The 27,086-nt window shown below is 42.7% G+C and overlaps 1 protein-coding gene and 1 pseudogene across 1 annotated transcript in view; both read left to right on the forward strand.

Annotated features, from left to right (window-relative positions):
- LOC126155819 (sperm flagellar protein 2-like) overlaps nucleotides 1–27,086 on the forward strand; it is a 147,138-nt gene that overhangs the window by 17,677 nt on the left and 102,375 nt on the right. The window lies entirely within an intron of this gene.
- Nucleotides 656–773, forward strand: LOC126163346 (5S ribosomal RNA; annotated as a pseudogene).

The raw sequence follows: 27,086 nt of genomic DNA on the forward strand, positions 1-27,086 counted from the left end.
CCAGATTAGTATTGGAGCGCAGCGTGGAGGGTAAAAATCGTAGAGGGAGACCAAGAGATGAATACGCTAAACAGATTCAGAAGGATGTAGGTTGCAGTAGGTACTGGGAGATGAAGAAGCTTGCACAGGATAGAGTAGCACGGAGAGCTGCATCAAACCAGTCTCTAGACTGAAGACCACAACAACAACCTCAAATAGCTACATAAAAGTTCTTACGCTCAAACATAAGAATGGACAAATGTCAATGTACTCACGAGAGGAAAGAACATGGCAGATGCATGCCATGAAGCGCTTCATGTGAAAGTCCAGGCATAGAGAAATGCCTGATGACGATGTTGCCATTCTTCCTCAGCTGCACAGGAAGTTTTACAGTAAACTTTCTAACATCTGAACCCAAGAATGGTGTTGCGTAAGAAACAGATGCCAATACTGAGAGATTTTTTCCCTGAATTGAAAAAAAAATTGAATAGAAACGTGAAACGGTTTTTGTTAAGTACAGTTCTTGTAGCTAAAATATTGCTAGTATGGTTTGGCAGCTGTATTGTGAAAAATAAACGTAATGCCTCTGTATTAATGGCATCTGAAATAAAAATTTGTTTATCTTTACTTAGAACCAGTCGGCTTCCTGGTCTGGCATTATATATATATATATATAGCCAACGGCCTTGCCGCAGTGGTAACACCGGTTCCCGTCAGATCACCAAAGTTAAGCGCCGTGGGGCTGGGCTAGCACTTGGATGGGTGACCATCCTGTCTACCGAGCGCTGTTGGCAAGCGGGGTGCAATCAGCCCTTGTGAGGCAAACTGATGAGCTACTTGATTGAGAAGTAGCGGCTCCGGTCTCGGAAACTGATATACAGCCGGGAGAGCGGTGTGCTGACCACATGCCCCTCCGTATCCGCATCCAGTGACGCCTGTTCGGGAGGAGTTAAGTTTAGTTTTTGGATACAAGTAAGTTATGTTCAAATGAGGTAGATAGTTTTTTAATTCTCCTGGCGTATTTGAGGTCTGGCAGTAGCCTTTTGCATTTCCACTCGTCATTTGTCTGAATGATAACTGTCTGCCACACTAGATGATACTGGATGGATTAAAATGTCCCTTTTCCAACATTCTGTCATTTCAGCAATATGGAGACTGGGGGTAGTAAGAACACAGGACAAAAACTTAATTATCTCTAGAAGACATCTCGATAATACCGCTTAATATTACATGCTGGTTCCTGTTCATGGTAACCTGATTAAGTGATGTCAAATCGTGATACGAAAAAAAATCCCCAGAACATCACAGAGATATTTTCCGCCTGAACTGTACTCTTCACACATTGCTCTCATTCTGCTGTCGTGACGCTCGATGCCTCGTATTATTTGAAAAAGAGACAAAATCGCGACTCTTCGGACCACGCTACACGCCCCCAATTACTGCTGTCCAGTTGCTATGTTGATTGGGCCAATGAGGACGTGCAGGTCTATGTACCGCTCTGTGAAATGGTCTTCTCTGAGGTACCCTATTCCAAGTGCATGGCATAACGTTCCATTCGCAATGTTCACTCGAAAACTGGAGATAGACCTACATACAGTGACAGCAGGAATTTCAGTCGGGTTTGAAAGCGACTGTTACTGACAAGCCACAGCACTCATCTCCGGTCTCTGTCGCTTATGATCTTCTGACGACCACTATTCTTACGCCGTGTTACATCGCTGCGATTGATGTACTGTTTCTTGTAGACAAACTGCAAAATCTGCGTTGATACTCCAATTAACTAGGCTTCTTCGTTCACGTGCGCTCATTAGCGTAGTCATACATGATTGCGCACTTCTGTCACGTCTCCACGTCGACCCACTGTACTGCACTGATACTATACACTCAGGTGACAAAAGTCATAGGCTCCCTCCTAATACCGTGTCGGGCTTCATTTTGCCCGGCGCAGAGCAGCCACTCGAAGTACACTACTGGCCATTAAAATTGCTCCACTAGGAAGAAATGCAGATGATAAACGGGCATTTGTTGGACAAATATACTAGAACTGACATGTGATTACATTTTCACGCAGTTTGGGTGCATAGATCCTGAGAAATCAGTACCCAGAACAACCACCTTAGGCCGTAAAACAGCCTTGACACGCCTGGGCATTGAGTCAAACAGAGCTTGGATGGCGTGTACAGGTACAGCTTCTCATGCAGCTTCAACACGATACCACAGTTCATCAAGAGTAGTGACTGGCGTATTGTGACAAGCCAGTTGCTCGGCCACCATTGACCAGACGTTTTCAATTGGTGAGAGATCTGGAGAATGTGCTGACCAGGGGAGCAGTCGAACATTTTCTGTATCCAGAAAGGCCCGTACAGGACCTGCGACATGCGGTCGTACATTATCCTGCTGAAATGTAGGGTTTCGCAGGGATCGAATGAAAGGTAGAGCCACGGGTCGTAACACACCTGAAATGTAACGTCCACTGTTCAAAGTGCCGTAAATGCGAAGAAGAGGTGACCGAGACCTGTAACCAATGGCACCCCATACCACCACGCCGGGTGATACGCCAGTATGGCGATGACGAATACATGCTTCCAATGTGCGTTCACCGCGATGTCGCCAAACACGGATGCGACCATCATGATGCTGTAAACAGAACCTGGATTCATCCGAAAAAATGACTTTTTGCCATTCGTGCACCCATGTTCGTCGTTGAGTACACCATCGCAGGCGCTCCTGCCTGTGATGCAGCGCCAGGGGTAACCGCAGCCATGGTCTCCGAGCTGATAGTCCATGCTGCTGCAAACGTCGTCGAACTGTTCGTGCAGATGGTTGTTGTCTTGCAAACGCCCACATCTGTTGACTCAGAGGTCGAGACGTGGCTGCACGATCCGTTATAGCCATGCGGATAAGATGCCTGTCATATCGACTGCTAGTGATACGAGGCCGTTGCGATCCAGCACGGCGTTCCGTGTTACCCTCCTGAACCCACAGATTAAATATTCTGCTAGCAGTCATTGGATCTCGACCAACGCGAGCAGCAATGTCGCGATACGATAAACCGCAATCGCAATAGGCTACAATCCGTCCCCTATCAAAGTCGGAAACGTGATGGTACGCATTTCTCCTCCTTACACGAGGCATCACAACGTTTCTCCAGGCAACGCCGGTCAACTGCTGTTTGTGTATGAGAAATCGGATGGAAACTTTCCTCATGTCAGCACGTTGTAGGTGTCGCCACCGGCGCCAACCTTGTGTGAATGCTCTGAAAAGCTAATCATTTGCATATCACGGAATCTTTTTCCTGTCGGTTAAATTTTGCGTCTGTAGCACGTCATATTCGTGGTGTAGCAATTTTAATGGCGAGTAGTGTAGCATCGACTCAACAAGTCGAAGGAGTCCCCTGAAGAAATACTGAGGGATGCTGCCTTCGTAGCCGTCCACAATTGCGAAAGTGTCGTCGGTGCAGGATTTTGTGCACGAATTGACCTCTCGATTAGTCCAGAATGTTCTTCAAAACAATCGCGTACAATTGTGGCCCAGTGACATGGTGCATTGTCATCCGTAAAAATTCCACCACTGTTTGTGAACATGAAGTCAGTGAATGGCCGTGAATGTAGCCGAACATTACCATTTCAAGTCAATAATCGGTTCAGTTGGACCAGAGGACCCAGCCCATTCCATGTAAACACAGCCTACACCGTTATGGAGCCACTACCAGCTTGGAACAGTGCCTTGTTCACAACTTAGGTCCACGGCTTCGGGGGGTCTGCGCCACATTCGAACCTTACCGTCATCATTTATGAACTCAGATTGGGACTCGTCTGAAGGCCACTGTTTTCAAGTCGTGTATGTTACAACAGGTATGGTCACGAGCCCAGGAGAGGCGCTGCAGGCGATGTCGTGCTGTTAGCAAAGGCACACGCGTCGATCATCTACTGCCATAGCCCATTACGCCAGATTTCGCCGCACTATCCTAACGGATATGTTCGTCGTACTTCCCACACCGATTTCTGCTGTTATTTCATGCACTGTTGCTTGTCTGTTAACTCTGACAAGTCTACGCAAACACCGCTGCTCTCGTTCGTTAAGTGAAGGCCGTAGGCTACTGCGTTGGCCGTGGTGAGAGGTAATGCCTGAAATTTTGTGTTCTCGGCACACTATTGACACTGCGGATCGCGAGATACTGAATTCCCTAACTATTTCCGAAATGCAATGTCCCTTGCGTCTAGCTCCAACTACCACACCGCATTCAAAGCCTGTCAATTCCCGTCGTGCGGCCGTAATCACGTCGGAAACCTTTTCTCGTGCATCACCTGAGTGCAAATTACAGCTCGGTCAATGCGCTGCCCTTTTATACCTTTTGTACGCGATAATACCGCCATCTGTTTATGTACCTATCGCTTTCCCATCATTTTTGTCACCTGAGTGTACAACGGTCATACACATACACGCTTTTCACTGGTTTGCCGCCCCGGGTAGCTGCGTGGTCTGGGGGGGGGGGGGAGGGGGGGCTTATCACGGTCCGCCCGACTCCCCCGTCGGAGGTCCGAGTTCTCCCTCGGGCATGGGTGTCTGTGTTGTTCTTAGCGTAAGTTAGGTTAAGTAGTGAGTAAGCGTAGGGACCGCTGACCTCAGCAGTTTGGTCGCAGAGGATCTTACCACAAATTTCCAAATTTTGTCACTGGCATGACGTCCGTTAACAACAGAAAGTCACGGGAGCGCCTGGTACCAGTTATACGCCATCTAGAGCTCTCTATAACGGCCATTGTGCTCTTTTAAGGTGTTGATTGATATTTTGTCGAGTGACCTTATGATCTGCCCTGCGATTTCTGTTGCATGGACGGAGAACACTGGTATTGGAGCATATGATATTGTTAGCTGGGACACTAGAAGTTCGGCCACTTAATCCGAAAGTGTTTTCTTTCGCCGTGCACAATGGTTCATATATGGTAGGTGAAGTTTAGAAATCAAACATGAATCCACAAAAGCAGCTCGATGCAACTCTAAAAAATTCTGGATGAAATCAACTTTGAAGTTTTCCGAATGTCTTTAACATGTTAAAGCAGGGTCGACATTTCTCGACAGGTCGTGTGACCGTATGACAGAATGATCGCCCACCATGTGTGGGACATGGATTCGATTCCTAGTCCTGCATTTTCTCTGCCTCGTGATGACTGGGTGTTGTGTGATGTCCCTAGGTTAGTTAGGTTTAAGTAGTTCTAAGTTCTAGGGGACTGATGACCATAGATATTAAGTCCCATAGTGCTCAGAGCCATTTGAACCATTTGAACCTAGTCCTGCCAAAGTTTTAAACAAAGTTGCATGTTCCATGAATATTCCCATGAAGCGTAAAATACATAAGGATGTAGCCGGCCGGAGTGGCCGTGCGGTTCTAGGGGCTACAGTCTGGAACCGTGTGACCGCTACGGTCGCAGGTTCGAATCCTGCCTCGGGCATGGATGTGTGTGATGTCCTTAGGTTAGTTAGGTTTAATTAGTTCTAAGTTCTAGGCGACTGATGACCTCAGAAGTTAAGTCACATAGTGCTCAGAGCCATTGAACATAAGGATGTACAGAAATTTAATTTATAATGCTTTTTTTTGTTCAAACGATCTTTTATGAAAGATCAGTAATTATTTATTTAAAAAACAGCAGTTATATATCTGTTAATTTACATATATTTGATGAATTTTATGTTTAAATGACGTATGTATTCAAAATGAACGGGAGGAAACGAAAAAAATAACAACCGAAACGACATTCGAACCAGCGATTAGCAGTCTCGATCGCTACTGACTTTTTCTCATCTTTAAGTTAAGCTTCACGGAATTGCTAGTAGAACATGCACTTCTGTTTAAAAATTTGCATCAGCCAAGAATCGAACCTGTAACCCATACGTGGCACGCCATCGTTCTACTACACAGCCACCCGGTCTGTTGAGAAAAATCGGTCTTGCTTTCACGTATTAAATCCAGTCGGAAAATTTGTCAGTCCATTTTGTCGAGAATTTTTTAGAGTTGCAACGCACTGTTTTGGGGAATAAAGATTTGAGTTCTGAACTTCACACACCATAAACATAAGAAATTACATAAATCAGATTGCTATGTGGTCCCTTAATGAGTGTTGTGCCTTAAGTGTATTTGTGTGTAATTGTATATGACTGTAATGGCTGTGTGTAAAGTATCGTGTCATGTTTGTGTTATACAACTTTCAGAGAAGGAAATAGGTGGCTCTAAGTGCTGAGACGTAGCAGTCCTCTGGATTAGCGCAACAAGGAGACACCACAAACTTGAGCTCACATTTTAAGGAGAAAAAATACACTAGAAAAATAACAGACCCAGCTATCGATCTCACGTGAAAAGTTGGGCCATAATTCCGGTAGTAAGCAGTTATGACCTCCTGAATGTGCAGATTTTAAACCTTCGCGTGCACCGCTTGTTGGTCCCTTGCTCCGTCACACTCCCGCAGATTAGAGACCGACTGCAAGTACTGTACATAGGACTTACAACTACCGCTCTCCTATTCACGGGATGTTGAAGGCGAGGTCAAACTAGAGGGTGGGCAAACATATCTGCTGAACGTGTTTTAAAATCTTGTTCAAGAACACGCATAAAATACGCAATATGTCAACCTCACGCACATATTGGATATATTCGAGGGGGGACCCAAAAGTAACCGGAATCGTAATGCACCTGTAGTAGCAGGTTGCGCCGCCAGAGGGTTGCAGTAGGAGCTCTGCTGAGTCATTCTGCCACGCGGCGTCACCCAACAGTGACAAGTGTGGTTTCTTTGGCAGTTCTTTGAGTGTGCGTACAGTGCAGACGTGACACGAGGAAGTGGCTAGTTCTTATGAACAATGTGCGGCAGTGAAGTTTTGTTTCTTGCTCGGCAAGAACGCAGCAGAAACTGTTGCAGTGATTCAGACAACCTACAAAGACCATGCTCTTAGTAAAAGTCAAGTGTACGAATGGTTTTCTTGGTTTAAAAAGAGAGAAATGGTCGTTGAAGATCAGCCCAGTTCCAGTCGACCTTCAACTGCTCGAAGTGAAGACAACATCGACAAAATCCGTGATCTCATCAGTGATGATCAACGCAGGATAATCGATCAACTCGAGAACTTCTCCGGGTTGTCCCGGAGCTCAATTCAGCGCATCTTCACCATCGCTTTTGGGATGCGAAGAGTGGCAGCAAAATTCGTGCCGAAGCTTCTTACCGGAGATCAAGGGGATTGTCGCGTTCAAGACTATCTCGAAATAAATGACGCGTTCAAAGATGATCCACATTTTTTCAACAAAATCATTACAGGTGATGAGTCATGGTGCTGTGGGTACGATCCAGAAAGTAAACAACAGTCATCACAATGGAAGTCACCTGGCTCACCTCGACCAAAAAAAGCTCGACAAGTGAAATTGAATGTGAAAACGATGTTGATCTGTTTTTTTGACATCAAAGGAATCGCACACTCTGAATTTGTCCCTGAAAACCAGACAGTAAACCAACAATCCTATTTGGAGGTTATAAAACGGCTTCGCAGAAGTTTGTCGCGAAAACGTCCGGCTTTGTGGGATTCTGGCGTGTGGTTCCTGCATCACGAGAATGCTGCCGCGCACACGGCTCACAGCGCTCGCCAGTTTTTGGCCTCAACGAAGACGACTGCCTTGACCCACGCTCCCTATTCGCCGAATTTAGCACCCTCGGACTTCTTCCTATTCCCGAGGATGAAAAGAGACTTGAGAGGGAAGCGTTTTGCGGATGTGGAAGACGTAAAACGCGATGTCATGAAAGTGCTAGCAGGTATCAAAGAGGACGAATTTAAAAGGTGTTTCGAACACTGGAATGAACGCCTGGACAAGTGTATTAATGCTAAAGGAGAGTACTTCGAAGAAGATTAAGGTTGTATTTGAAAACAATAAAGTATATGCTTTCTAGAAAGAAATTCCGATTATTTTTGGGTCCCCCCCTCATATATGGGCTGTTGATAAAATATTGACACATCTATATTTTTCCCAGAACTTTCGACATATATCGGCGATATTTTTTCATCGAATATATCGATATACGGCTATCGGAACGGCAATGACGAGTGCCGATATTTTTGTTTTATATTATATTTTTTCTTAATTTCCTGTGAATATTTGAAACTGTTCTTGTAGTAAACCATAAATTTACTTTCACTGTGTGGAGGAATCTTACTACTTTTTGGTCTTCCATCGCGTCCAGTCTTTCTCTGTGACTGTGTGAAGCAAATATTCAGTAGGTTGCACAAAGAAGAAGTCCGATTACGTTTGAGGGGGGGAGGGGGGGCGGGTAGCGGTGAGATTGGAATGACAAGATTTCTGATGCGCACCAGTTTCGTTAAAAATAATTTTTAACGCAACTAATGTTCCATTTCTTAACATCGGCATTCTTCAAAACCAGTTGTTGAAAATGACAAGATATTTGCGATGGACGGATACGTGTGAGGGGAAATGCTGACGTGACCGGCGCGCAGCGCCACCAACAGGAACTGTGACGTTTAACTTCACTACGGATTCTTGACGCTACCATGCAGGTTAATGGCGTTTGCAGAAATGAAAAACCGGGGAAGTCGACATGAAATGTTCCGAACAAATCGGATACGTGACGGAACCGACCGACAGACCCATCGGTCACCTTTTTGTGTCACTTACATACAGTTATACCATTATTAGCAACGAAGTCTCACCAAGCATGATCGTGCATCGTTTACCTTTCAGTTCTTTCATTAAGGGGAATAAGCAGGTTGATAACTTATTGATGTACAGAATATCTAATAATAAATCAGTACTTAAATATTCAGCTCTAAGTCCGGCAGAATATTTACAATGTGGAGCCGTTATTTTATAAGGTGGTATGTAGGTACTCCCACCGTCTTTGTATCGATACTGCAGTCGATATATCGAGGCTGGTGCAGATATGTTCTATTAAATATCGATAAACCGGACTCCCGATATTTTAAAAAATATCAACAGTCATAATTTTAAAAATATCGAGACTCCGATACACAGATATTATACAGCGTGATTATAATTAAAGTTAAACTTTCAAAACGCTATAGAAATAAGAACACTGGTTTCTATTTAGCAAAAGTAACAAAAAGCAGATTTCAGAGTACTTGACGGCTCAACACAAAAGTTTTGTCTCAAGTACAGATAGTGTTGAGGATCAATGGACAAAGTTGAAAACCATCGTACAATATGCATTAAATGAGTATGTGTCAAGCAAGATTGTAAGAGATGGAAAAGAGCCACCGTGGTACAACAACAGAGTTAGAAACCTGCTACGGAAGCAAAGGGAACTTCACAGCAAACATAAACATAGCCAAAGCCTTGCAGACAAACAAAAATTACACGAATCGAAATGTAGTGTGAGGAGGGCTATGCGAGAAGCGCTCAATGAATTCGAAAGTAAAGTTCTGTGTATTGACTTGGCAGAAAATCCTAAGAAATTTTGGTCTTATGTCAAAGCGGTAGGTGGATCAAAACAAAATCTCCAGACACTCTGTGACCAAAATGGTACTGAAACAGAGAATGACAGACTAAAGGCCGAAATACTAAATGTCTTTTTCCAGTGTTGTCTCACAGAAGAAGACTGCACTGTAGTTCCTTCTCTAGATTGTCGCACAGATGACAAAATGGTAGGTATTGAAATAGATAACAGAGGGATAGAAGAACAATTAAAAACGCTCTAAAGAGGAAAGGCCGCTGGACCTGATGGGATACACAGAGTACGCAAAGGAACTTGCCCCCCTTCTTGCAGCGGTGTACCATAGGTTCGTCTCGATAACAGCTATCAGAAAATAAATACCAAACTATAGCATCCCATTAAAAAAAAAGTTGACCTTCATATATCTGACGCGACCCTGATTAGCAACCGAGCGGTTCTAGGTGCTGCAGTCTGGAACCGCGCGACCGCTACGGTCGCAGGTTCGAATCCTGCCTCGGGCATGGATGTGTGTGATGTCCTTAGGTTAGTTAGATTTAAGTAGTTCTAAGTTCTAGGGGACTGATGACCTCAGAAGTTAAGTCCCATAGTGCTCAGAGCCATTTGAACCCACCTAGCAACAAAAATCCAACGTCATATTATGGCCCCCGTTGTGCCATGCAACATTTATCCCACAAACGTTCCAAGCTACTATCATACTTTCGGAGTTGTTCAAGGTGGCAGTAGTTAGTGACTCACCCTGTATATTGGGTGTTGAGAAACTTCCGTTACAGACTTCTAGGACTTGGAGAGGGGAGTGAGTACATACTATTTTGAATATAAATCTGTGTCCGGAAACGTATCATTTCCATGCTTCAGTTGTCTGAAAGCATCTTATAATTATATTTTTGCCGGCCGAAGTGGCCGCGCGGTTCTGGCGCTGCAGTCTGGAACCGCGAGACCGCTACGGTCGCAGGTTCGAATCTTGCCTCGGGCATGGATGTTTGTGATGTCCTTAGGTTAGTTAGGTTTACTAGTTCTAAGTTCTAGGGGACTAATGACCTCAGCAGTTGAGTCCCATAGTGCTCAGAGCCATTTGAACCATTTGAATTATATTTTTCCCTGAGACACTTAAGTCTCTTCTTTATCTACGATAATGACTGAAGCACAAATTTTAGTTCATTTCTTCTGCTTCAATCATTATGTCTGAAAACATGTTTGCTGGGAAGGTTTGCAACAGGGTAGTTATGATGGGGTAATCTTACGTCAGATTGGCTGATGGCATTTGACGTCTCTCCTACCTCTCTGACCTGGTTAGAGCCTCATTCATTTGTCTGTGAGTGTTAGAGCAATATGAGTGCATCTCCGAAGGAACTTTGCATCGTAATTCGGAATAACACAGGCAATGCAATATCATATTTATCCGCCACAACGGGCAAGCGACTTTCGAGTAAAATGTCTCCTCTGTATGGGAATATACACTCCTGGAAATTGAAATAAGGACACCGTGAATTCATTGTCCCAGGAAGGGAAAACTTTATTGACACATTCCTGGGGTCAGATACATCACATGATCACACTGACAGAACCACAGGCCCATAGACACAGGCAACAGAGCATGCACAATGTCGGCACTAGTACAGTGTATATCCACCTTTCGCAGCAATGCAGGCTGCTATTCTCCCATGGAGACGATCGTAGAGATGCTGGATGTAGTCCTGTGGAACGGCTTGCCATGCCATTTCCACCTGGCGCCTCAGTTGGACCAGCGTTCGTGCTGGACGTGCAGACCGCGTGAGACGACGCTTCATCCAGTCCCAAACATGCTCAATGGGGGACAGATCCGGAGATCTTGCTGGCCAGGGTAGTTGACTTACACCTTCTAGAGCACGTTGGGTGGCACGGGATACATGCGGACATGCATTGTCCTGTTGGAACAGCAAGTTCCCTTGCCGGTCTAGGAATGGTAGAACGATGGGTTCGATGACGGTTTGGATGTACCGTGCACTATTCAGTGTCCCCTCGACGATCACCAGTGGTGTACGGCCAGTGTAGGAGATCGCTCCCCACACCATGATGCCGGGTGTTGGCCCTGTGTGCCTCGGTCGTATGCAGTCCTGATTGTGGCGCTCACCTGCACGGCGCCAAACACACATACGACCATCATTGGCACCAAGGCAGAAGCGACTCTCATCGCTGAAGACGACACGTCTCCATTCGTCCCTCCATTCACGCCTGTCGCGACACCACTGGAGGCGGGCTGCACGATGTTGGGGCGTGAGCGGAAGACGGCCTAACGGTGTGCGGGACCGTAGCCCAGCTTCATGGAGACGGTTGCGAATGGTCCTCGCCGATACCCCAGGAGCAACAGTGTCCCTAATTTGCTGGGAAGTGGCGGTGCGGTCCCCTACGGCACTGCGTAGGATCCTACGGTCTTGGCGTGCATCCGTGCGTCGCTGCGGTCCGGTCCCAGGTCGACGGGCACGTGCACCTTCCGCCGACCACTGGCGACAACATCGATGTACTGTGGAGACCTCACGCCCCACGTGTTGAGCAATTCGGCGGTACGTCCACCCGGCCTCCCGCATGCCCACTATACGCCCTCGCTCAAAGTCCGTCAGCTGCACATACGGTTCACGTCCACGCTGTCGCGGCATGCTACCAGTGTTAAAGACTGCGATGGAGCTCCGTATGCCACGGCAAACTGGCTGACACTGACGGCGGCGGTGCACAAATGCTGCGCAGCTAGCGCCATTCGACGGCCAACACCGCGGTTCCTGGTGTGTCCGCAGTTCCGTGCGTGTGATCATTGCTTGTACAGCCCTCTCGCAGTGTCCGGAGCAAGTATGATGGGTCTGACACACCGGTGTCAATGTGTTCTTTTTTCCATTTCCAGGAGTGTACATAATGGATGTACAAGTACAGATTGTAGACAAATAGTTGACGATATATGGAAGTTTGAGACTGCACTTGAGTCGTGCTCGAATGGCCATATGATAAGGCGACCGCTCGCGTTAATTATTCGAGGCCGCGAGGGCTAGCTGTGCGGTCTTGGGCGCCTTGCCACGGTTTGCGCGGCTGCCCCCGCCGGAGGTTCGAGTCCTCCCCAGGGCATGGGTGTGTGAGTTGTCCTTAGCGTAAGTTAGTTCAAGTTATATTAAGTAGTGTATAAGCCTAGGGACTGATGACATTAGTAGTTTGGTCCCATAGGAACTTACCACACATTTCAAATTATTCGAGTCCCGGTACGGCAAAAATTTTCACTGTCGTCATTCCATTATAAAGCCGATGGTTATCCATATTCACAACTGCGATTACATTTAATGTATTTAATAACGGCTGCAGTCGTCGCTGTGCCTGTTTCTTCAGACATGCATGCTTGTCCGAAGGAACTTTGCATCGTAATTTGGAATAACACAAGCACTGCAATATCATATCGTACTTATTTTTTGTGTTACCAGTCCACATAATTTTTAGTTTCTTGTTAATCACCAAACCTCAAACGATTCGATTTTCCTCTTTTGGTTTCCCTATCGTCCGTGATCGACTTCGATACACTGCTGTACTCCAATCGCATATTTTCAAGAAGTTCTTCCTCAAGGTAAGACCTGTGTTTCATACTAGAAAACTTATTTTGGCCAGGATTCATATGAAGATGTAATGCGTTTAATCAAACATAACAGTATGGTGTTATTGTAAAGAAGACATAAAATAGAGCAAAGTGCTCAAAAGCGGACCCTCTTTTGTTTTAAAAAAAGAAAATAATAACAAATTATGTTTTAAAAGCATGTATTATTTACTTTACATTTTTGTCACCATTTACATTTTGCTCTTAGAAAATCTAATTAAAAGTTCATATGGAAAAAATTATTTTCAAAAACATTATACCCAGCGAGTTTGAAAAATATTTGACAAAATCTGATTACTCCTAAAAATAATCGAAATAGCACTAAACAAAACTGGAAAAATGTATTATATCAGAGAAAACATAATCTAGTTTCACACTAGGTATAATATAACATCACCCAGAAGATTATAAAATTTCTCTTTGTTTTATTCGCTGAACCCAAGAGCCCTGGTGAAGTACGTTTTTGTAGGCTTTCATTCTGACAGTGTGGTGGCGCATAAGAAAAAGTCCAACTTACTTTTTTCCCTCAATTTGGCCTATGAAAGAACTTTCAGTGCTATTTTTCTCTGCAAATTGTTGGGCCATTCTGTACAAGTTATTATGAGTAAGATCTAAGAAAGGAGATTCCATAGCAAGACAGTATTAAATCAACTCTTCTTTAAGATCTTTGCCCAAAATTACAGGTCTGCCTTTTTGGTTTTGCTGTTTCCTCAAGTGTACCGACCTTCATGTCGGACAACCTCACAAGCTTTGTTCCTTTTTTTCATTTTCTTTTTTACATTAAACTGTTTGTCGACCTTCTTCCAACTCATCTTTTTCTGAACTGCATCAATAGCTTTAGTCATTTTAAAAGATCTCCCCATTATCTTCTTCGAATCTGCAGTAGAACTCCTAGCCAATAAGACAGGCAGACTTTAAACACGAAAAAGTAAGCGGTTCGGTTTCATCAGCTTAAGGAAGTCCCGTTTAGGCAGCTACAGCCTACGTTTTGTTAACTAATTAAATTTTTAACCAAACATCTAAATGAAACGTTTTAGACATAAACATTAACCTTGAATATTACGTTTCAAGAACAGATGTAGGTTGAAAGACTTACATGCTGATATCTGGGAGAAGTAACGAAAAATACAGCACAATTAAAACTATATCAATTGTCAAAACATATAACGTCGAAGTGATAAGCAGCAACTAGCGGTCAGGCGAATGCAGAGCCAGGAGACTAGAACGCCTACTTTAGGGGGAGGGCACTTTCCTCATAAGTATGTGAAATAGTAGTATAAAATTGTGCTTTAGGTATATTATTGAAAAGTTCTTACCATTTTCATATCAAAATAATCTGCCTACAAAAAATTTTGAGTGGATAACAGTCAGTAGTTTCAGATATAATAAGATTTTTGTACTTCCTGACTAATATATAACTTCTGGGGTACGACATATTCTTAAACTTGCCGAATCAGCTATACACTGATGAGTCAAAACTTATGACCACCGACCACCGCGAGACTGAATGCAGCCTGGTGGCCTTGCGGACACATGATCTTTTAAAGAAGCATACGGGTTATCCCAGGAGGAATTGTCAGTACTCCGGAACTTGACCGGAAAGATCATTCCCAGCAAAAAAGTCTAGTAAACATTGTCTCTAATATACACACCTTAAGAACTATGAGCACATGTTCTGTAGAAGAGATGGGCTACACAGTAGCGAAGAGAACAAGTGCTCCATGTTTACTGGAGGTTTTTTTCTTGTTTTTGGCCATACTACCACTTCGCAAAATATGGAAAGCTATGAGCTTGCACTAGAAGAGATTTGTTTCACGGAATCGAAGATGGAGAAGTTCTTATAGTTGTTAAGGTATGCAGTTCAGAGCCCATGTTTACTAGACATTTTTGCTTCGAATGATCGTTCCTGTCACATCCCTGAATATTAACCATTCCTTCTGGGATATCCTGTATAAGAGGACTACAGATGAATGGGGCGTCATTCTATTGACGCTACGAGGCGCAAATGTGGAAAATCACCAACGTAAGCGGCATTGATAAAGGGCATATTGTTATGACCTAGCGCCTGGGAACGAGCATCTGGGAAAGGGCTTTTTGCTTGCTGCTGTCGTGGTTGAGGATGGGGAAACCAAGAGTGGACGAGAAGGTTTTCGACGTCCACCCCTCATCACTGGACTTGGAGGTAGGGGACTTACCTTCTTGCTAAAGTAGAATAGGTGGCGATCTGCCGCAGATCTGACAAAGGAGTACAGCACTCAGGCAGGGTACACTGTTCAGAGCAAATCCGATTGTGTTCCCATGTTGATCCAACGACGTCGTCAGTTACGATTTCAATGGACACTGGGTCATCGTGACTGGTCCATCGATCGATGGAAACGTGTCGCCTGTCATGTTTGTAATTACACATCGTTCATGGTCGTGTCCAGACACACTGCCACCCAGGCGAACGACTGCTCGAAACGTGCACTGTTATGGACGCAGGCCGGATGGGGGCAGTATTATGCTGTGGAGGACATGCACCTGGGCAAGACGCAATCAGTACCTTCACTGCACGATGACAACGATGCAGCTACTGATGACAGTGTTACTGAGTTATTAAACACGGTTTTCCGAAACTCCTTCACCAAAGACGACGAAGTAAATATTCCTGAATTCCAATCAAGAACAACTGCCAAGATAAACATAGAAGTAATTAATGGCTCTGAGCACTATGGGACTTAACATCTGTGGTCATCAGTCCCCTGGAACTTAGAACTACTTAAACCTAACTAACCTAAGGACATCACACACATCCATGCCCGAGGCAGGATTGAACCTGCGACCGTAGCGGTCGTGCGGGTCCGGACTGAGCGCCTAGAACCGCTAGTGTAATATTGTAACTCTTATTTTTGTATGCTGATGTGTAAGGTTGTAACTTTAATTTGCTATGCTGAGATCGGTGCTAATAGACAATAAAAGCTGTGATCTGTCTGGGGACGTTAACCGTGGATTACTGGGCAACTGTTTCATCAGATATTTAGTCTAGGTTTACCAAGCAGACAAAACCGGTAATATATATATATATATATATATATAAAGGAGAATTTAAATAAAAGGAAAGAAATCAGTTTATATTTGGAAATTTATTTTAAGATTGTTCATTGAAATTTCAGCATATTATACGTGAGTTATAACTGAGCTGGTGCCTTATTTACGATTAAAAAAAAATGTGAGATTGTAATCTTACGGAACACATAAAATATGGAGCCAAGATTGGGAGACTGCATACCACACTGCATTCATAAAATAACACACGAAGAACATTGAAACATAAGCAAGAAGAAATTAACCACAACCAACAGATTCAGTTTTTTTTACCCAAAGAAATTACGTTCATACCACAATCCTGTCCGTCATGTAATTACCACACACTGGTATACTAAATTCATATTAACTCTTTGTGAAGTTTTCGCAAAAAGAATAGCTGAGGGCTACTTTGATGATTACACCACATGCTCCACGTGGTCAACTTGGTTTACACAAAGCGTACAACTCCACAATAATTTTGATAATTAAAATACATTAGATCGAAAAGAAATTGACAAAAGAAAAACCTTGAACTGGTTACTAACGTCTTACTATTAACCTGATGGGTCAAACAGTTATATAAGCACGTGGTAGTGGTCTCGCAAAGTACACCCCACGTGGGCTGAACATAAAGAAAAGTTGCTATATTGAAAATATAGTCAAGACGAGACGTTATAATCACACAAGCATTCGCATTTAAGATTGATGAACTTAGTTAGAGTTACTGATCAACACGTGGTTCCACTTTACTCACAAAGTAGTAACAAAGCAACTACCGCAAAATAATCTGAATTTAACACGAGAATTACACTCCGCTGCACTTTAAGATAGCATTAGATATTTTAGAGCTAAACCTGAAATCAAGGTGATTAAATTTTCAGTTAGACTGAACTTAAGAAATCCATTGTCCTACGGACTTAACAGACACGCGCTTAGCCGGAGATCTTACCACTTCAGACGCTCGCCACGGCCACCCAGCAACTGCCCTACTGCCGAGCGTACTTCCTGAGGGAGGCTCACAAAGACCAACGGAAGTGGCCAGAGGGGCAGCTTCCTATACCAACATGACAACGGACGGACAGGACCATACTAAGAATAGAAACCTCTTTGCTTTTAGGAAGCGTAGCTACCTGTTCCGACGTTGGTCCTACTGTTCTCTAGCAGACAGCCTTGTCTGCTACCCTCAAGCATGCAACTAGAAATACATATGCTCATTCATCCTCTCACACAAAAGGGAAGGGGGATGACAGTATCTTATCATATACAGTATATAAAAGAAAGCGGATGTAGGTTCCGTATGAGACTGTGTGACATGAATTACATATAAGAATTACATATAAACTGTGCTTTAAAGTGTAGTAGTGTGACAGATCGTTCTTGTTTATGTGTAAAAGTAACACGTTCCACTGCTCAGTCTCCTCCCAGATAGTCAGAAACGCCACAGTACATTTAGAAGAGGAATTTATTCCATAAATGGCAACAGATTTAAGAAATTAAACATGAAAGGAATCCAACAGAGACCTTTCATAACCCCAACGCTCCGGGAAAAGACTGTGCAGGGAATTTTCTGGCCATGCTAGGACATTCCCAAGCAGGCTTCTCACACCCTACTTAAACCAAAAGTCTAAAAGAAAAGGCAAAAGGACACCAGCTACTTGCTAAAACACAATAATTTCAACACATCTTTAGAATCCACCAATTTCAAACAGGAAAAAAAGAACACAATCTGTGACACCTATTTAAAAGGTAGTGTAGACCTAATTCGGTCAGCAAGTAAAAACAATGGTTCCTGTGTCATTAATATGAAAACAATTTCTGGTTGTTACCCTTATGGAGTTCACCAGTATTTGCTCATTGCAAGAGCCAACTGATCACAGGAAAATTTATGACTGTTTATTAACAAGCAAAATTTATGAAAATAGCAAAGGTGCCACAGCAATTAAAAAAAGAACATCAAATAACATCGGTATTAAAAAGCAGAACATAACAATGCACAATCTGCAAAAGCAACAAAATGATAAGAGAAAAAACATGTTTTACAAAGTGGTAATCGCAAAAAAATTATATATCGTATAAAACTAATAATTTGTAGAATTAAAATAACTATGTGGCACTCATTTAATCACTCTACTATATTTCAATTAGCTAGCAAACAATGAGCACTGTCATTATACTGAAACCACAATAATTATGTGATTGTTACCCTTAAGGGGTTCCTCACAGTAAATATGCCCCATGCAAAGGCTAATCGATCACAGTTCAATGAGAATAAAAAGCTATCTGACTGATAAACGAAGCAATGCCACAGCAATGAATTTACGAAACAAAATATCACAAATCTAATACATCACACAAAAACAAACATTGATAAATAAAACAGTACAATAGTCAACATCTAAAACAAAAAAAAACACCTATAAATAAAACACCTGCAAAATACAAGAGTCAAAGTCTAAAAAAGATAAATAGAACACCTGCAAAATACAAGAGTCAGTCTAATAAACACCATTAAATCGAACTCCTGCAAAACACACGAGTCAGAGTTTCTCTGACAGAAAAACACGTATATGCACTGGACTAAGAACCGTATAATCACTGTTCACTGACCCACTCAGTAGTTCCACTGTTCCGTGGCACAATATAAGGGAAAGGGGGGGGGGTTCGTCGCCGCAGCTGTCAGTAGGGATTTTTGTCCATCTGTTGCGTGCGATCCCGCCGTCTCTGCCCTCTCATGAAGTTTCTCTCGTGTCACGTACATCTCGATTTGGTTCCATGTTTGTATTGTCAAATTCGTGCGGTATCCTCGTTTGATACGCCAGGTTGATATTCTCGGGCAAGGATGACACTTAATGGCTCTTCTTTTGTGCCACCCTTAGCGACCAGAGAACATCGAACCAAGATTTACTGTCGCTTGACAGTAGGCATCCATCAGGAAATGTCGATAGGCGTCGTTGACGTCTGCAAGTTTCTCTGGGCAGTACCTGTCAAAAGGCTCCACGCCCCTTGTGTTGTTTCACCGCGGCCGTCTCGTCACGGTCGCGTGCGTGTGGTGCGTTGTCAGCAGATGGATTTCCGCGCGGTGGACCGCTCGCCCATCTCAGGTCATCGCCTCGAGGAAGGGTCGCCCGGGGCGGCCGCCCATTAGCTCCAGGTACAAGGGAAAGTGTTTGCCGCTTACTCTCCTTTTGTTGTCGGCCGCGCTCACAAAGTGGCCCGGATGACAGCGTGTCCCGCTGGGAAACCCGCCAGTTTACAACTAGTCCGGCTGCTCCCGCTGTCTCTTAAGAGTTTTGCCGGTTCGCTTTTAGGTTCTCAACTGCATTCACAGAAATTTTTCATCATCCTTATGTGATTACACAATGTCATACATAATACCACTTAGTATTGTCTTTCACAATTTTTAAGAACAAAGTGAGACTTAATATTTTTTTTATAAAAAAAAAATTAGATGAATCGACAATATAAAATAAAATTTAAATGACTTGACAATGTAAAAAAAAAAAGTGAAATGACTTTACAATGTAAAAAAAATAAAAGTTAAATAAACTGACAATATAATATTTAAATCCACATCACTAATGTGGTTCACTTACGTTTTAATAAATCAAATGCTACTTATTAATTCACTAAAATGAATAGGATTATGCCTTGTGCAAGTATAGGTCAGGACAGCATAGGGTTCACATGTTATTTACACACACATACATGCACACCTGTTGTCTATTCTACAAACTAACTACCCATAAACATGCATTACTCAATATTCTACTTCTATCCACTACTAGTTAAGCCAATAAGCTACTTCAATGCTATTTCAACACCGTGTATATACCACTACAGCATTGTTCAAATTCGTCCTCTTCTTGACGCTCGCGGTATACGTCTTGTCACATGATAAATATGGAGAACTTTCCTTAAACATACACATTAAAAAGAACAATGGTTATTTACACGCCAAAACATTTATACCAGTTCGCACACCTGAAAAGAGACTCGCAATTATACATTTATCATACTCATATATTCACACATAAAACAGTAAGAAAATTTCACCTAAAATTACGTTATCACAACAATTAATCACGCAGATGACTCTGAGAAGGTTAAAAATATTTGCATTATACAGGTTATATTACATTTTCTTACCCATTTTGCTGCGATTTCGTTCCTTCTTTACGTTACCTTTCGCTTCCAAATCAGTTATTTCGCCTGTGGTGGTTATTCTGGATTCATTTCTCATGAATGGCAAAATTGTGGTCACCTCTATTCTGTAAAACAGTATCATCTTAACATATTGAACTTACAACAGACACAAAAGATCCGAATCCTCCTGTAGTTTAAATGACAAATGTTTTGCTTTATCCTTATTACCTTAAACCAAGCTTTCCTTCGTTCCCATAATCAAAATTATTTAATCATCCTCTACCTTCAAGAGGGAAATTTCCTCAGTACAAATCATATAGGCTGCAGTGCATCCCGCACCAGCGAAAACAGTAAGCTGTAATGCTCACAGCATCAGCAAAACACATAAACGTCGCTTTTCTAGGACAAGTATTAACGCAGAATAATTTTTTAGGCTTTGGCTCAACATCAATCAAGACTACAAAAAGGATCCATATTTCCCTTCCATTCTCCATTTGCTGAAAAGCTGCTCGTATTTGACTACCACAGTAATATTTCAGAGCCACGTAAATTACGCAAACCACAATTCTTCTTTCACCTTGAAGGGAATCAATATACTTACGAAATCCACAGACAGCACTTTACGTACTCAGCTATAAAGAACAAAAAAGACATATATCATCAATATTAACATATCATCGCATATTGGAAGCCAATGGTTCAACAATCGTATTATCGCATCCTGTTTTCAAGATTCCATACTTACTCATTCCTTTCTCAGAGTTCTCCTATCTTAAAATATTCATACAGCACGCATACTATAGTAAGAGATCCTCATTTATACTGACAGATATAGAATAGTAATAGATAGATAGTAGCACTGAAAGCAGAAAATCGGAAACAAGGCTACTAACAGCTGGGGACCTGGGTTTGCCAGACCCATAATACCCACAGATCGGATATTCCCCTGAGTTTTCCTATCTTAAAATATTCATACAGCACGCATACTATAGTAAGAGATCCTCATTTATACTGACAGATATAGAATAGTAATAGATAGATAGTAGCACTGAAAACAGAAAATCGGAGACACGGCTACTAACAGCTGGGGACCTGGGTTTGCCAGACCCATAATACCCACAGATCGGATATTCCCCTGAGTTTATGCACTAATTCAGCAACGATCTTGCTTTCTTCAGGAGCGACTCTTTTCAATTTACACACAAAAAAAACATAAACAGCATTTTACTCGTTCACAAAGAAACCTTTTATCTTCACGTTTGAATCAAACTAAATCCTAATTGCACAAGGAGAGAAAAATAACTAAAAACGTCACTTCAATCAATCACGTAGAAACAGCTTTATCATTATTTTTACTAACATATTATTCAAAATGCATACGTCACAAATTTAAACTAATCAATTCTTTCTCCTCACCGTCCTCTCTACTTCTCACTGTCCTTACTACTCATTTGCCATGTCGCTCATTTGTTCCGATTGGGCGCCTTCTACGCTGATCGTTTGTCATTGCCGGTTTCGTTCATTTCCATTTGCTGGATTATGTCTAGGGTTAGCCGGCCGAATTTCAACATCATGAGGTGCTCCGCCTACAGTCCTATTCCCTTCGTATTCATCATAGTGTCGATTCTGGTTGCCGTACCTGTAGCGTTCACGATCTTGTCTACGTCCTCGATCATTTCTGTTGTTCCACCTGTGTTCGCGACTGTCACCCCAGTTTCTATACGGCCGGTCCCGATTATTGTTCCGTTCGCGTCGCGACGACCAGTCACGCCGTTGATTAGTACTACGGCCACGACTGCGATCGCGCTGCTGTGCCCCGTAATAACTTTGTGCCTGATTAGGCGGGCATTCTCCTGTATTGTATTCCAACTCTTGGAGAAGCGTCTTAAACGTTTCCACGTCCTCTTTGCATCGTCCCGCAAGAATGACGTGTCGCAAGTGCATCGGCAATTTGGTGATGCATATCCTAATTAGTTCCGCAGGCCCGTATGGGTCGTATAAAAATTGATTTGCCTGCAGCATGTGGTCGAATAGGCGTGCAGGGCTGCCGAAACCAGACTGGTTCAAATTTGGCAGCATAATTATGCCATGTTTGACCCTATCTTGTGCCGCTTCCGACCAATAGGCGGACAGAAAGGCTTGTCGAAACTCCCGAGTGGAGTTGCAGTGACGCGCTGCCGACCTCATGCGAATCGCCGGTTCGCCTTCCAAATAGCCACACATATATTCTATCTTATGTGAACTTGCCCAGTCGGGGGGAAGACAAAACTCAAATTGCTCGAGCCATGCACGTGGATGTATTCCTTTTTGCGAATTTCGGAATATCTCAAACTTTCTTACCGTAAGGAAATGTTTGAAATCGAATCCCCGCATTTCCTCCTGGCGAGGCCCTTGAATGTTTCTGTTTCTCTCATGTCTGCCCCTTAAATTACATTCTTCCCTGTCGTCAAAATCTCCCTCGTGGCCGGAGTCCCTCTCTGCACTGTTCGTACGGCTATTTTTAGTGCTATTGGCGAGTTCGGAATCACACGCCATGCGGTTTTCCAGATGCGCCACGCGTTCTTGTAATTCGCCTGTTACAGCTTTGTGTTGTCTGTTCACTTCAAACTGTCCCTTCTGAAATCTAAGAAGCGAACGCACTTCTTCGGTCTCTGCGGCCGCTACCGGTGTAGTATTGTTCTCGCTTTCCCTCAGCTTCATCGTGCCTACAGTGTCCGCTAATGCCGCAATCTTATCATCAATTTGTCTCTTGTCCTCCGCCCCAGTCTGCTTCAATTGTTCAATTTTCTGTTCCAACGCGTGGATCGCTAAACTGTTGTCCGCTATTGTGTTGCTAACGGACGTGGGACAATGCGTTTCCGCCTCTTGAACCCTCGAGATTACCTGCTGGTGTTCCCTTTGGCATTCTTCCCTCAGCTCTTGGATATTCCTAAGTAGCCGTTCTTCGCTTTCTTTAGATTCGGTATCGCCCCTCCGCTTGCTCTGTTCTAAAGCTTGCAGACGATCATCGATTTGTTCAAATGTACGGCCTAATTCTTTCATAATATCACTTTTTATCTCACTTGCCAGATTGTTTATTCTTTGTGAGATATCATCGGACACTCTCTGCATCGACTTGTCGACTTTATTTGTCTGATGAATTAGTTTTTCGTCTATTTGTTCGCCTAGCTCGCGGATCGATTTTTCGGATGATTCTTTTTGTTCTCGGAACGATTTTTCTGATGATTCTTTTTGTTCTCGGAACGATTTTTCAAATGATTCTTTATTTTGTTGCAATAAGGCTTTCATGAGTTCTGCCAAATCAATTTGGTTAGTTGGAGGCAAATTAATTTGTGGCTCTAATGTGAGCCCGTTCGTCCTGTCTTGCATTTCGTCTGAAGTATTCCCCATTGCATTTTCGGAACCGCCCGACGCGTTAACATTCGAAATTAAATTATCCCCTTGGTCCATGCTGCTTAGGTTGTCGGACCGCTTACTTTTAGTTTGGTTACGTGTCTGCATTAGTGCAATTTATAACCGTTATGCGACACACTAATCAAAATAAATGTGTCCCACAAAAATTACGACAGTCACACGAAAGATACCCAACCTAGTACGCACTTTTTCACACGCAAAACAAATTTTTTATCTTAGATCGAAACAGTGGAATTTACAAGCGAGAATAAAAAACACACAGACATATAAAACACGCAAATATAAAAAAACACAACAAGACAAACAACGCAACGCCGATCAACAACGCCGTGAATCTTTTGAAAGACTGCTCGGAAACAACGCAGAAGTTGTTTGAGCGCTGTAGGGAAAAAAAATTAAGATTATAACATGCTCGCAATCTAACATTTCAGAGATTCCAGAGTCTAGCGGAATCACAGAACAGGGTCGCCATGTGTAATATTGTAACTCTTATTTTTGTATGCTGATGTGTAAGGTTGTAACTTTAATTTGCTATGCAGAGATCGGTGCTAATAGACAATAAAAGCTGTGATCTGTCTGGGGACGTTAACCGTGGATTACTGGGCAACTGTTTCATCAGATATTTAGTCTAGGTTTACCAAGCAGACAAAACCGGTAATATATATATATATAAAGGAGAATTTAAATAAAAGGAAAGAAATCAGTTTATATTTGGAAATTTATTTTAAGATTGTTCATTGAAATTTCAGCATATTATACGTGAGTTATAACTGAGCTGGTGCCTTATTTACGATTAAAAAAAAATGTGAGATTGTAATCTTACGGAACACATAAAATATGGAGCCAAGATTGGGAGACTGCATACCACACTGCATTCATAAAATAACACACGAAGAACATTGAAACATAAGCAAGAAGAAATTAACCACAACCAACAGATTCAGTTTTTTTTTACCCAAAGAAATTACGTTCATACCACAATCCTGTCCGTCATGTAATTACCACACACTGGTATACTAAATTCATATTAACTCTTTGTGAAGTTTTCGCAAAAAGAATAGCTGAGGGCTACTTTGATGATTACACCACATGCTCCACGTGGTCAACTTGGTTTACACAAAGCGTACAACTCCACAATAATTTTGATAATTAAAATACATTAGATCGAAAAGAAATTGACAAAAGAAAAACCTTGAACTGGTTACTAACGTCTTACTATTAACCTGATGGGTCAAACAGTTATATAAGCACGTGGTAGTGGTCTCGCAAAGTACACCCCACGTGGGCTGAACATAAAGAAAAGTTGCTATATTGAAAATATAGTCAAGACGAGACGTTATAATCACACAAGCATTCGCATTTAAGATTGATGAACTTAGTTAGAGTTACTGATCAACACGTGGTTCCACTTTACTCACAAAGTAGTAACAAAGCAACTACCGCAAAATAATCTGAATTTAACACGAGAATTACACTCCGCTGCACTTTAAGATAGCATTAGATATTTTAGAGCTAAACCTGAAATCAAGGTGATTAAATTTTCAGTTAGACTGAACTTAAGAAATCCATTGTCCTACGGACTTAACAGACACGCGCTTAGCCGGAGATCTTACCACTTCAGACGCTCGCCACGGCCACCCAGCAACTGCCCTACTGCCGAGCGTACTTCCTGAGGGAGGCTCACAAAGACCAACGGAAGTGGCCAGAGGGGCAGCTTCCTATACCAACATGACAACGGACGGACAGGACCATACTAAGAATAGAAACCTCTTTGCTTTTAGGAAGCGTAGCTACCTGTTCCGACGTTGGTCCTACTGTTCTCTAGCAGACAGCCTTGTCTGCTACCCTCAAGCATGCAACTAGAAATACATATGCTCATTCATCCTCTCACACAAAAGGGAAGGGGGATGACAGTATCTTATCATATACAGTATATAAAAGAAAGCGGATGTAGGTTCCGTATGAGACTGTGTGACATGAATTACATATAAGAATTACATATAAACTGTGCTTTAAAGTGTAGTAGTGTGACAGATCGTTCTTGTTTATGTGTAAAAGTAACACGTTCCACTGCTCAGTCTCCTCCCAGATAGTCAGAAACGCCACAGTACATTTAGAAGAGGAATTTATTCCATAAATGGCAACAGATTTAAGAAATTAAACATGAAAGGAATCCAACAGAGACCTTTCACTAGACCACCGCGGCCGGCGACATAGAAGTAGATATTCTCGGAGTAGCAAAGCAGCTTAAATCACTTAATAAACCCAAGGCCTCCGGTCCAGATTGTATACCAGTCAGGTTACTTCCAGAGTACGCTGATACAATAGCTCCATATTTAGCAATTATGTACAACCGCTCGTTTACAGAAAGTTCCGTACCTAAAGACTGGAAAATTGCTCAAGATACACCAATACCCAAAAAGGGAAATAGGACTAATCCGCCGAATTACAGGCCAAATCACTAACGTCGATTTGCAGGTGTGTTCGAGCATCATGAATTACCTCGAAGAAAACGATTTACTGACATAGTCAACACGAATCCAGAAAAGATCGTTCTTGTGAAACACAACTAGCTGTTTACACACACGAAGTGTTGAGTGCTATTGACAAGGGATTTCAAATTGATTCCGTATTTGTAGATTTCCAAAAGGCTATTGACACGGTACCACACAAGCGACGTGTAGTGAAATTGCGTTGTTATAGAATATCGCGTCAGTTGTGCGACTGGATTCGTGATTTCCCGTCAGAAAGGTCACAATTCGTAGTAATAGACGGAAAGTCATCGAGTAAAACAGAAGTAATATCCGGCGTTCCCCAAGGCCCTCTATTGTCCCTGATCTATATTAACAACATAGGAGAAAATCTGATTAGTCGTCTTAGATTGTTTGCAGATGATGCTGTCATTTACCGTCTTGTAAAGTCATCAGATGACTAAAACGAATTGCAAAATGATTTAGATACGATATCTGTATGGTGCGAAAAGTGGCAGTTGACCCTGAATAAGGAAAAGTGTGAAGTTATTCACATGATCATTAAAAGAACCGCTAAATTTCGATTACGTGATAAGTCACACAAATATTAAGGCTATAAATTTAACTAAGTACTTAGGGATTACAATAACAGATAACCTAAATTGGAATGACCACACAGATAATGTTGTGGGCAGAGCAAACCAAAGACTGCGATTCATTGGAAGAACACTTTGAAGGTGCAACAGGTCTACTAAAGAGACTGCTTACTGCACGCTTGTCCGCCCTATTCTGGAGTATTGCTGTGCGGTTTGGGATCCGCATCATGTGGGACTGACGAATGACATCGAAAAAGTTCAAAGAAAGGCGGCTCGTTTTGTACTATCGCGAATAGGGGAGATAGTGCCACATACGTGATACGTGAATTGGAATGGCAATCATTAAAACAAAGGC

The sequence above is a fragment of the Schistocerca cancellata genome, chromosome 2 (assembly GCF_023864275.1).
Source record: "Schistocerca cancellata isolate TAMUIC-IGC-003103 chromosome 2, iqSchCanc2.1, whole genome shotgun sequence".
Classification (NCBI taxonomy): domain Eukaryota; kingdom Metazoa; phylum Arthropoda; class Insecta; order Orthoptera; family Acrididae; genus Schistocerca; species Schistocerca cancellata.